The sequence below is a fragment of the Haliotis rubra genome, unplaced genomic scaffold (genome assembly GCF_003918875.1).
Source record: "Haliotis rubra isolate DU_JTF1 unplaced genomic scaffold, ASM391887v1 Scf765, whole genome shotgun sequence".
Taxonomy (NCBI): domain Eukaryota; kingdom Metazoa; phylum Mollusca; class Gastropoda; order Lepetellida; family Haliotidae; genus Haliotis; species Haliotis rubra.
Genome location: NW_025767485.1, coordinates 78,153 through 89,159, shown reverse-complemented (window position 1 = coordinate 89,159; position 11,007 = coordinate 78,153). Strand labels below are relative to the sequence as shown.

The 11,007-nt window shown below is 37.1% G+C and overlaps 1 long non-coding RNA gene across 1 annotated transcript; it reads left to right on the top strand.

The window, feature by feature from the left end:
- Window positions 1–3: 3 nt before the first annotated feature.
- On the top strand, window positions 4–10,269 carry LOC124260471. The gene is made up of 2 exons (XR_006894094.1): window positions 4–3,426; window positions 3,468–10,269. It is a non-coding gene; the product is annotated as an uncharacterized LOC124260471 (long non-coding RNA).
- The last annotated feature ends 738 nt before the right edge of the window (window positions 10,270–11,007 follow it).

The window sequence follows — 11,007 nt, the reverse complement described above, 5'->3', positions numbered from 1 at the left end:
ATCAGCAGAGGACAACCCTGAGTCCTAAAGGGACGGGATCTTCGTTCTCTTCCTACTATACACAATGAGGACGGTGATCCCTTGGTCGGGAATGGAGGGGATATAGACAGAGTGTCCAGACTTGTTTGGACACAGCTATGACCACTGGTGATGTTTCTTCTTAAACCCCTTCAGTGACCAAAAATATCTTGGGACATGTAAGATTCCTTGAATACTTTGAATGTGAAAGGACTTTTATGTGGTCAGTACATATGGTTTTGTCCGTTAAAACAAATCCGGTATTTATAACCTTAGAACGAAAGTCGAGAATGCTAGGATTTAACACACAAAATTGTCTATCCTTGTAATTAATTTCTGATGTCAAGATCGGGTTAAAAATCCAAGTGGTTGTAAAACAGGCGAAATGAATTCTTGCTTAGATATGTCTCAAAAACCCTTTTTCACATGCACTGGTGAACAATCCTATGTTGGTTTGAAACACGTATGAATACGTCGATTTTGTCCAGCAACGCTTCTGACAGGCATTGGGACGGTCGGGTAGCCTAGTGGTTAAAGCGTTTGCTCGTCACGCCGAAGACCTGGGTTCGATTCCCCACATGGCTACAAAGTGGGAAACCTATTTCCAATGTTCACATGAGATAACCTACTGCTGGACATTTGCGGCGAAAAATCCAACTCACTCATTCTGCTAGGTACTGGACAGAGGTCAGTCGGTATCTGTACTGGAATCTTTGAAGGGTCTTGAATGACTTATCTCGAAGGGTCAGTGATCAGTCAGCTCCAGATCCGTGGCGTTTATGACTATTGAAATGATTACTATTTGAAAGTACATGGACGCAAGCCTATGAAGGTCGGACGTGTACAAAGGGCTCTGATCCATTTTGACGATTCTGGCAAGGATTTATCAGTGTTATTGTCACCAAAGTGACCATATCCAAAACTTTCATCTTCTGCTGTTCCCAAATGAAGCTAACACATCGTGACGTAACTGAAATATAGTTAAACTCGTGTTTTGTTAAGCCTCATTAAATGAACAGATAAGCTTTAACTATATTGCTCTAAATTAGCATATATGTCCATAAAGATTTGAAAAACTTATTAAATGGAAACACTCAATGACAGGTAAACGAGAAGAGCTGTGTATCTTTCAATAGCATCGTTTGAGTTTACAAGATGTGACACAACACAAATATGTTCCAAAAGAAACGCGAATCACGTAAAACTCTGATACAGTGGGGAATAGAGAAATCGATGTTTGTTTATCATGCAAAGGACATGAGTCTTTACAGTGAACACACAAATTGTCGTTATTCATAACCAGACGGGTTTTTGATAATGTCAGTTAGAGAATACGACATTTGGTAACGTCACTGAGATTCATGATAAATGATATTTCATTATCGAGTATGACCTCCATCGGTACATCAAAACACACAACTGACGAGAATGACTGTCTGAGCACCGAACACACACCACTTTGCATTGATTTATGTCGTATATCATTTAATTTCAAACATTTGTAATATTTGCGTTTCCTTTGGAATTCAGTATAGTCATCAATCGAATTGAGCATTTCCAAATAAGCATATAAAAGAGTCATAACACGTACTAATCTATCGAGCAAAAGAAAGTATATACTCTAAAGTTAGATTTGAAAACATGCGTGTATACTTTCTTGCGCTGAAGGGTATTTTATAATCCTTCAAATTAATATTCATTTTCATTAGGATATTCGTTCCTTACACCATTGGGGTCATTCTGAAATATTGGGCCCCGTTCCTCAAAGCGATCGTAGCGCTAAGGTGACCGTAACCCCATACTTTAACATAGACTTACGACTGTCGTAGCGCTACGATCGCTTTGAGGAACGGGGCCCACAAGCCAAAATCTCAAACCTACGTTTCTAGAAAATATCCATACCTTGAAAGCTAATCAAATAGGTGCCAATCAAATTTAAAAATATATAGGCCAGTGTTAGCAATACCCCGCAATTTAACAGTCTGTTGATAACAAAAACGGATTGAAATAGTTCCTGTAAATGTTTATGGGTATTTTTTCTCATTTATAACACCTATTGCAGTACAGATATGTGTTTGCACTTGTATCGTTATTTCTGTTGAAATTTGCATTTACAACCTTTTATATTTCAAACATATTCCATCTGTAACCTGTTTTTGTATCTCCAGGTTTTACCTCGTTTGTGTATATACTTCTATATACTTCAAAGTAGTAGGGGAACCTGAACTTTCAATTTGGATAGGAAGTATAAGCGTTAACGAACTTTTCAAAGACAGACATCTTGTGAACGCACCACCATTTCTCTTTATCACTACCCCTGAACACATCGCATGCGATGCACGTGCACAATGCAGTAGCCCATACACGTGCATGGGGTGTTATTGTTGATTTTGACGGTTTTCACGAAGGTCGATAAATCACAGGAGACCATTCATTTCGACAATCAGCTTGCATCACACAGTTGTTAGTGTTTGTTTCTAGCCGGTTTTGGTTTGTTTGAAAATGAAAATCGTACACATGCAAATTTCACCTCACACACCAATCACCTTTCAAGAGCGATTACTGTACAAACAACTATTGTCATAAGGAAGTACAAGGGGTGATGCACACCCCAAAACATTCATTTTTATCATATCAGTATTGACTGACTCAGATATATCTCCCGTTTTTTTAATCGTAAAGTAAAAATTAAGTAAAAATAATTCCCCTACTTTTTTTGAAGAGTATATATTTTTTTCGGCTGCAACCATGACACACTTATACACAACCACATGCATACGACTTCGATTAATATAGGTTACCTACTGTTATATATTATATTCCTTGAACGAAATGCATTTACTTTTGAAAACAATTTAGCATTTTTAAATCTGCATCTAAATCGTGTTGGTGCTAAAAAAAATTATTATGAGCGTCTTGTTTCTCTTAATGATCGAGTACTTCGTCGTAAACGCGCAGTGACAATGAAATTTAGGAATTACTAGTTGTTATTTTATGTAGATCTTCAGATCAATATCTCTGTTTTATTAGGTAGGGAACATGATACCACTGCCAATATAAGTAAGGCCTTGGTGTTTATACGTTATCTGTAATTCGAGAATTTTCAACTCATTACCAGATCTCCAAAATCAGTTTACATATTATATATCAAAATAACAAATTTCTGATATTTCATCTCTGTCAGGTTTGAACTGACTGTATTACGGGATGAATTGTAGCTATGTAGTTATGTAACGAACCTTTTTGTCAGTAATTGTCCAAACTGACTGACCAGTGTACATCCACTGTATTCTGTCCGTGCGGAACATGAGTAACCGGTTGAGATTCGTACAATTCTGAAACTTGCATACAGCGTTGACAATTGCTACATGGAAGTACAGAGTAGACAGTGGTCTATAAGATCGTAAGGTGATAAGTACAGAGTAGACAGTGGTCTATAAGATCGTAAGGTGGTAAGATGGCACAGTGGTTGCGGCGTTCGGTTTCGGGTTCAGGTTAGACTTCCCACACATGGGTAGAGCTGGATAAACCCATCTGAGATTCAGTTTTCATGACATGTCTGGAAAGCTTCCGAAGCCGCGACAAAACGTATCACGCCATCATTCCTCGTTTCCATTCTCAGTGAATTAATGTAATATATGATAAAGTAAAATGTAAATACCTTTGATAAAATGTGAATACATATAGACGTAAACACCGTTGTGTCGAATGTTGATGTGTCGAACGTACATCGTAAGTAACAGATAAGTCCCTTCGAATGCCTTCCTTTTTCATCATTTTATGTCGAACCTGGGATATCTCGAAGTATTCACGTAGGTTCCTTCAACTTCGACACAATGGTGCTTGGATGCATATTTTATGCTATACCGACGAGGACCAAAAATATATTATCTATTGATAGTCTGTACAATATTTGTAAATATAGCAAAGAGTAAATTTGAAAATATTTGGTGGAATATTCAATTATACATCCGTCCCATTTTTCAAGATGTCTAGTGAAATTAGTGACATAAATTTACAATAACGAACATATTTTTTAAGTTAATAATGTATTTGGTGCTGTAGTTTATCTTGTGAGATTTATGTTTTTGACTGTTAATATATTTGAAACTTGTTTAAACGGCATTACGAAGCTTTTATATGACCATCTGTGCTTGCTGAATTGTTGTATGACACAACTCGTTGGTTTCTTGCAACAGGCTGTCTTTCAGAAGGTTCACGGAGCTCGGATGATCCGTCATCGCAGAGTCCATTCGTAGCTTCGAATACATGACTTCAGCTGAATATGATCCTTGATTTGTCAACGCCATAACTACATTTTTACTGTTAGCTAAAGTTTTAAAAGAACCGCTTTGCTTCTCCTTCACTTACCCGCCATAAATGACATACTATTGGCGAGCGTCCAGCACAAGCACATAACCGTAAATCCTTAAATAAATACCTGGAGTAAACGTACGTCCAACGGCCATGTGTTTTGAATAAACGCGGAATCTGACGTAAATGATACCCATGAATGAAAGGATCTATGCTATATACTGTATATAAGAAAATAAGGTTTTGAAGCCAAAACCCCGTACTGAAAATGAATAAATATACAAACGACAGCCTCGAATACAAGCCGGGGTTCAGGACCTCATAACTAAACCCCGGGAGTTATTTCAAGGATTTACGGTAAAATGTTGATACGGTGAAACATGAATGAAGTCTGGAGCAAATGTTAGAAATGCAGATCCATTTCATGAAAACACAACAACGAATGCTTAGATTTTGATATGTTTTTATTGCTGTGTAAAAATGTTTTGAGTAACATCTGTAACTTCTTTGTAAGTCCAGCAGTTTCGTTTTGGTATTGTCAAGGTATATATTTCAATTATGATTATTCCATGATTATTTTCTTTTCTCATTTTAATTTAATTTCAAAGTCCTGAAATAATTTACTTCGGAGTTGCGAAAAGTCAAGTTTGAAATAATCTTGTAAACCTGAACCATAATCTGCCTAGAGTTGTTTCCCTTTGTGCCTTTCGTATTTTCTGAACTGAAAACTAAAGGGAGACAACTCCTTATGAAATCGGTGCTGCCAAAACTGGCAATTACAACCATCCCAATATTCGGTGAGCTCAAAGCTAGGTTGGTTTGAACAGATGAAAACGAGTTCTATGTCATAAGCCTAGGCTTGTCAGCCCCATTCCCATGTTCTTTGGGCAAGACTTACTGGCTTTGCTTTTGGTTTACGGATTTCGTCCCTAAAATTTAGGTCGAGAAAAATAAAACATCCAAATTTCAATATGATGTATTTCTTCAAAAAGTATAAAGAAATGTAGGGGCGGGAGGGTTATTAAGGTATATTTTCGATATGTTTTAACGATATTACTCTGAATAATTAATATTGTAAACGACTGTTATAAAGGAGTTGTTTATAAACATTTTACTTATTCGGGTATGAAATGACTAATTTAAGTTTTTTTAATAAAGAACCTCCTGAAATATAGTTTTTCACATTTTAGTTTTAGAATGTTGTCTTAGTTTTAATGCAGTTACAAACGTCTGTGATCGTTGTTCCTTTAGAGTTAGGGGCTGTGATGTATCCTAGTGGTTTAGGCGTTCGCTCGACACACTGAAGACCCAGGTTCGATTCCCCCACATGGGCATAATTTGTGAAGCCCATTTCTGGTGTTCCCAGAAATATTATTATATTATTATTGCTGGAATATTGCAAAAGGCGGCATAAAACTAAACTCACTCACTTTTTAAATTAGCTGACTCGCCGTGGTGTATCTGAAACAGTCTTCAAGCCGAGTTGGACCCAAGTTTATTTAAACTGTCACTTTATTGGTGAAACACATAGCATTATTTGACGTTGCATTTCCTTTCATAGAATATTACATAAACGTGAATGTAGTTTATATTTGTACAAATATATCCTGATCATAATATACTCAACAATTTCAATATTCAATATTTAAGTATTATATGGATCATAATATGAACCATTAAACTATTAATAGTTCATATTGTGATCCATATAATACTTAAATATTGACAATTGAACTTTTGTTGTTGAGTATATACTGATCATGATCATAGTAACAGTGCCAGTCATTGCTAGTAATAGCAATACTAAATATGATATGCAAATTATATATGTTTATGTTTTTTATACCTAGTTCTAATTATCGTATGTAGGTAATTGTTAATTCACTATTTTGCATGTTTGAAAATTTGAGTACAGTTTTACCAAAATATCACGTGGAGTCAAGTGTAAAATATTTCTTGAAACTTTACATTTGTACAAAGTCAATATCTTACTGTCATTTATTGTTGCGGTGCAACGTAGTGATATTTTTACAGTGATTATAAACGTTGAATCATTCCAGATACAGTGAATTAATTATACATGGACAAGGATGTAAAAACGTAACCCGATATGAATGCGTATTTATAACACTGGATGAAAATCTGTATTTCCAAGTTGGGAAAGAAGGTGGAATGCTGGCTCGTTCCCGTTTTTTTATGACGTTATGGCGTCATTTTCTAAAGTGTTTTCAAACGTCGATCGCATTGGATTATTGTAAATTTTGAACTTTATTGTTTTTGTTTTTAAATACATAAATGCTGTACATATTTATACACAGACCATTTGACAATAGTATTTTGGAATGGAAGAAAATCCGTCTTTGAACGTTTTGGGATAATAATTATTATTAGGCCAGCCATGGCAGAATTTACGCCGCTTACACTTTCGGAAAAAATACTGGGTGTCTGTTAAATTCTTACAAATGACACTGTTGTTCCTTTATTAAAAAATATAAACTTTTTGACCAAACGAACAGTAATCCAAAATTGGGCATGGTTACGTTTTCATATTACTTCCATTAACAGTGCCTGAACATTTGCCAGGAGTTTACAACAGATTTGCTCATTTTATGTGTTCATCAAGTATTACAGTTTCTCCGTCAGTAAAGGCCTTCCCATTTGATATTCCGGGGGAATTGGCTTGTGTGGAAGAGATTATTTTTCAGCTACAGCCGCAAAGCCAGATATTTTTAACCCAAACAATCTGTAACATTCAATTATTTTTTGGCCAGACATGTTCTTTCAAGAGATTGAATCATAAATATATTTCACAGTATTTTATCGGACGGTTTGATTTTTTTCGGTAACTTCCCAATCCCCCTTCCCCAGAATATGAAAGGTTCGGTTATGTATGTGTAACTGATATGCAATTTGTAAATATATTATATTATGTTTGAAATTGTTTGTATTGGAGACTTTTATGTGATAAGATCGATCTCCTTTGCCTTTATCCGCCAGCAAACTGAGATTGTGATGCCAATTTTAATGTCCTTTTAATATTTCGTACTTGCTTCTGTTTGTGTTTTCCCATTCGCTTTGGGGTTGATATGGGTTGTTTGGTGGCTGAGGATATGCGGATATACTTGCGGTCATGATGATTTAACACACATTTAACCCTACAGCATTTATATCGGCATATTCACACATTTCCAAGTTATAAACAAGCTTTTAAATTATCATTTCTTGGGCCTGGGATACGATAGCCGCAGCCGATATTTCCTCAACAATGAAATATATCAATACTTTATTGTAGACAGATGTTTTGATTTTTATGCCTGTCTTTCTTTTGTTACGGCCTTTAATTGAAAATATTTTAAATACTTGTTTTTTTCAGTCTGTGGGAGATTTTTTCGTTACTTCTGTGATCGAAATACATGTTTGATGTGTTCATGTGCGATATGCTAGTTCACTACAACTGTAGCATTACAGCTGTCTTCAATGATTGTTTAATATGCTGTTTGTAACTGTTTGTGATAATTATGATAACTTCAGCCGTTTTCGGTAAACATACATATCAATGTATATCCATTACAGCTGTACTCCACATTCACGGAAGCTATTTTCAATATACAGTGGACTCCCTCTAAACGGACATCCCTCTAATCGGACATTCCCTGTAAACCGACATATTTATTTGGTCCCGACTTTGTCCCTATATCATATTATAGCAGTAACTCCCTCCAAACCGACATCCCTTCATTCCGAATTCCGACATTCAAATCCAGTTCCAAAACATGTCTTTAATATCATCTCAGTTTAGCATGAACATTGCCAGTCAGTGTCAACAACACATATATTATAATAAGAAGTCATGGTCGGTGACTGCATTGCAAGTCACAATGACTACCCATTGAAAGCACAATACAGAAGTGCTTTCATGCCTGTGGTTTGTTTTCTTTGTTTAATTTTGTTTGTGTGTGGTTTAATTTTTTACTGAGTTTCTAAAAACTTCCTCTAAACCGACATTCCTCTAACCCGACATTTTTCACCGGTCACGAGCGATGTCGGTTTAGAGGGAGTCCACTGTATCTTGTAAGAATACAAATTCAAAACCTGTATGTTCGCTACAGTTGTTTTGGATACATAAGCTGTCTACCTACCTCACTAGGTTATGTCAGTAGACATGTGTCTCAGAGAAACAAAAGCATGTTGGGGATGCAGTTTTTACTGTTCAGTAAAATAATGGCTTACGTAAACGTTCGTACATACATTGCATTTTTTTAGATTTTTGCAGTACATTGTCGTTAACTCACAACCTTTTCTTATCTTGGAACCTGTTCTATAGGTCCTCGTCCTTTGTTCGTCGAGCGAAATTTCATAAATACTTTGAGATTATTTGTGAAGTAGTATTCTGGATTCACTGCATTAGAGGGGCTGGGGTTATTGGAATTCTTGTTGACGTTATTTATCGTTTGTTTGTGTAGTCATAAACTGATACACTGATACAATAACATTTTACCGTGCAAGAAAATTATTTCAGCTACTTTATTCCAACTGGCATGGACTGTCCGTTTGCTGGAGCCAAAGCCGCCTTCAAACCCCACGGATAACAGTCGTCTTGTGCGATTGTACGGACGCATCTTTCTATTAAACGTTGACCGAGGGTCCGAGGTCGCAAAGCGATTTTAACGCCGACGCATTTATATACTTACGACAGTGTTAGCGTAACGATCGCTTTGTGCATAGTAAATTAGTGTAATTATGTTGACACATCAACACAGGCCATTGTGTAATGTGGCTTTAGAAATTGATAATGGTTATGCATCATATCCCATTAATATCGAGGCCAAAAATAGAAAGAATGGGCTTCATACAACACGATGAACAGAGTGGCAAGGGAGGACACAATTTGGGTGAGAACCGGTGGGGAATTGTCTTGCACATCATCTAAATTTGTCTTAGTCCTAGTATATACATAAAGTAGCTATGCTGAAATTTTGAAGCAAATAAGGGGGTGAGTAAGTGTGCACCCCAGCACACCCCTTCTAAATCTGCGCTTGATGCAGCATGTAAACAAAATGCTGTGACAGATTATTTTTACCTATATAAGTTATTACAATATCTGTTTGAGGACAATCAGCTATGAGATTTGAAGCAGTTTAATATGGAATGAATATTATTCAGTAGCCTGAGGGGATTGTTACAAACGTGTGTGTCATCGTATGAGAAGTGACCTCTCATACTATCAGCCACACGTTTACCTACTTAACTGATTATTTACAGGCCAATTGCGCACGGTATAGTGTCGCTGTCAGCAGTTTAAAACATCATTCACTCAGTCGATGTTGGATGTCGAGGGATGACTGCGTATGATGTGAAATGGCAGCTAAACTGTGTTGTTCAATGTTTAATGAGTTATTGTTACCTTAAGGACCGTTCATAATTTATGGCGGGGTGTGATGATGATTTTAATGGAGAAACATGTACAATGAGAATGATCCCCTATAAATTATATGTACAAAGTTAGTGACGCTCCCCTGCCTGTCATGTACAAAATCAATCCCCCCCCCTTAAAATCATAACCGTCCACCCCCAAACGTCCCCTTCGTGTATGCACATGACGGAGTCTGTTTCAGTGTCAAAAAGAGATTCGGAAGCTGGTGAACTAAAGCGTTCACGATTTATGTTGTATAAGGGTCGACCATTGGACTGTTCTTCTCAGTTCGCCTTGCGTATAACACTCGTATATGCAATAACAACATGACTTCACCCTTTGCCATTATATCTGCAAGGCATACCATATTAATATATTATTATGACAGTTTTTTCTATTTTATTTATTGTTTTATCTATCATTTGTTGCTATGGTAAAGGTGTGTACCGACCGTGCGGCCATGTCTGATATGATGTTCGCCACATCGGTCAAGCTCGTGCTTCAATAAAACCATGAAAAACCAAGCGACTTTTTGTTGTTCAAACTCGCGACCTTCCGCTCTCCGGGCGGGCGCTCTAACCACTACACCACGGAAGCGGTCCCACATACAATAAACTGAATCGGAGTTATATTTTTAGTGCGAGAATGAAAGACAAAGGTATGTTTCAAAGTATCGTAACGATAAACAGTCCATAAGAACAGCGCATCCTGCATACGCAAAGAGCCACAACACAAGGGGAGGTTCCACAAGCAAGCTCACACGTGCATTGGTGCATCCCTGGCAACTGGGCCTCATTCGGAAGACTGAAGGTCGATGAAAGATAACTCCATACCCGAGGAAGTATTTAGCGGAGTTCCTGTTGTTGGAGGATTCGGATGACTTCGTAATGGGTTCTCTGGGTAACGAAATCAAGGGATCATATTAACATTGTTCTGACTAAGATACTGCTGTACAACTCGGGCAAAGTGACCTTATCGTGTTGAAACGTCATGTCAAGGCCGTCCTGTTGCAAAAACGGTAAAGCGGCCATTTGTAAAGTCTTGTTACGATATAAACCAGTCAGTTGAAAATGGCAGCTTTTATTCCATTTTATTTGAAAAATCTTTGAAAAATAGTTTGATGACGTTCTCGATTCAAAATTCAAATGCCGAACAAAAGAATATTCAGGAATGCAGGGGCGGATACAGCTTTTTGAGAAAGGGGGTTGGGGGTGTTGCAGAGTTCAGAGAGGTGTGTGTGTGTGGGGGGCCTTACACAGTTC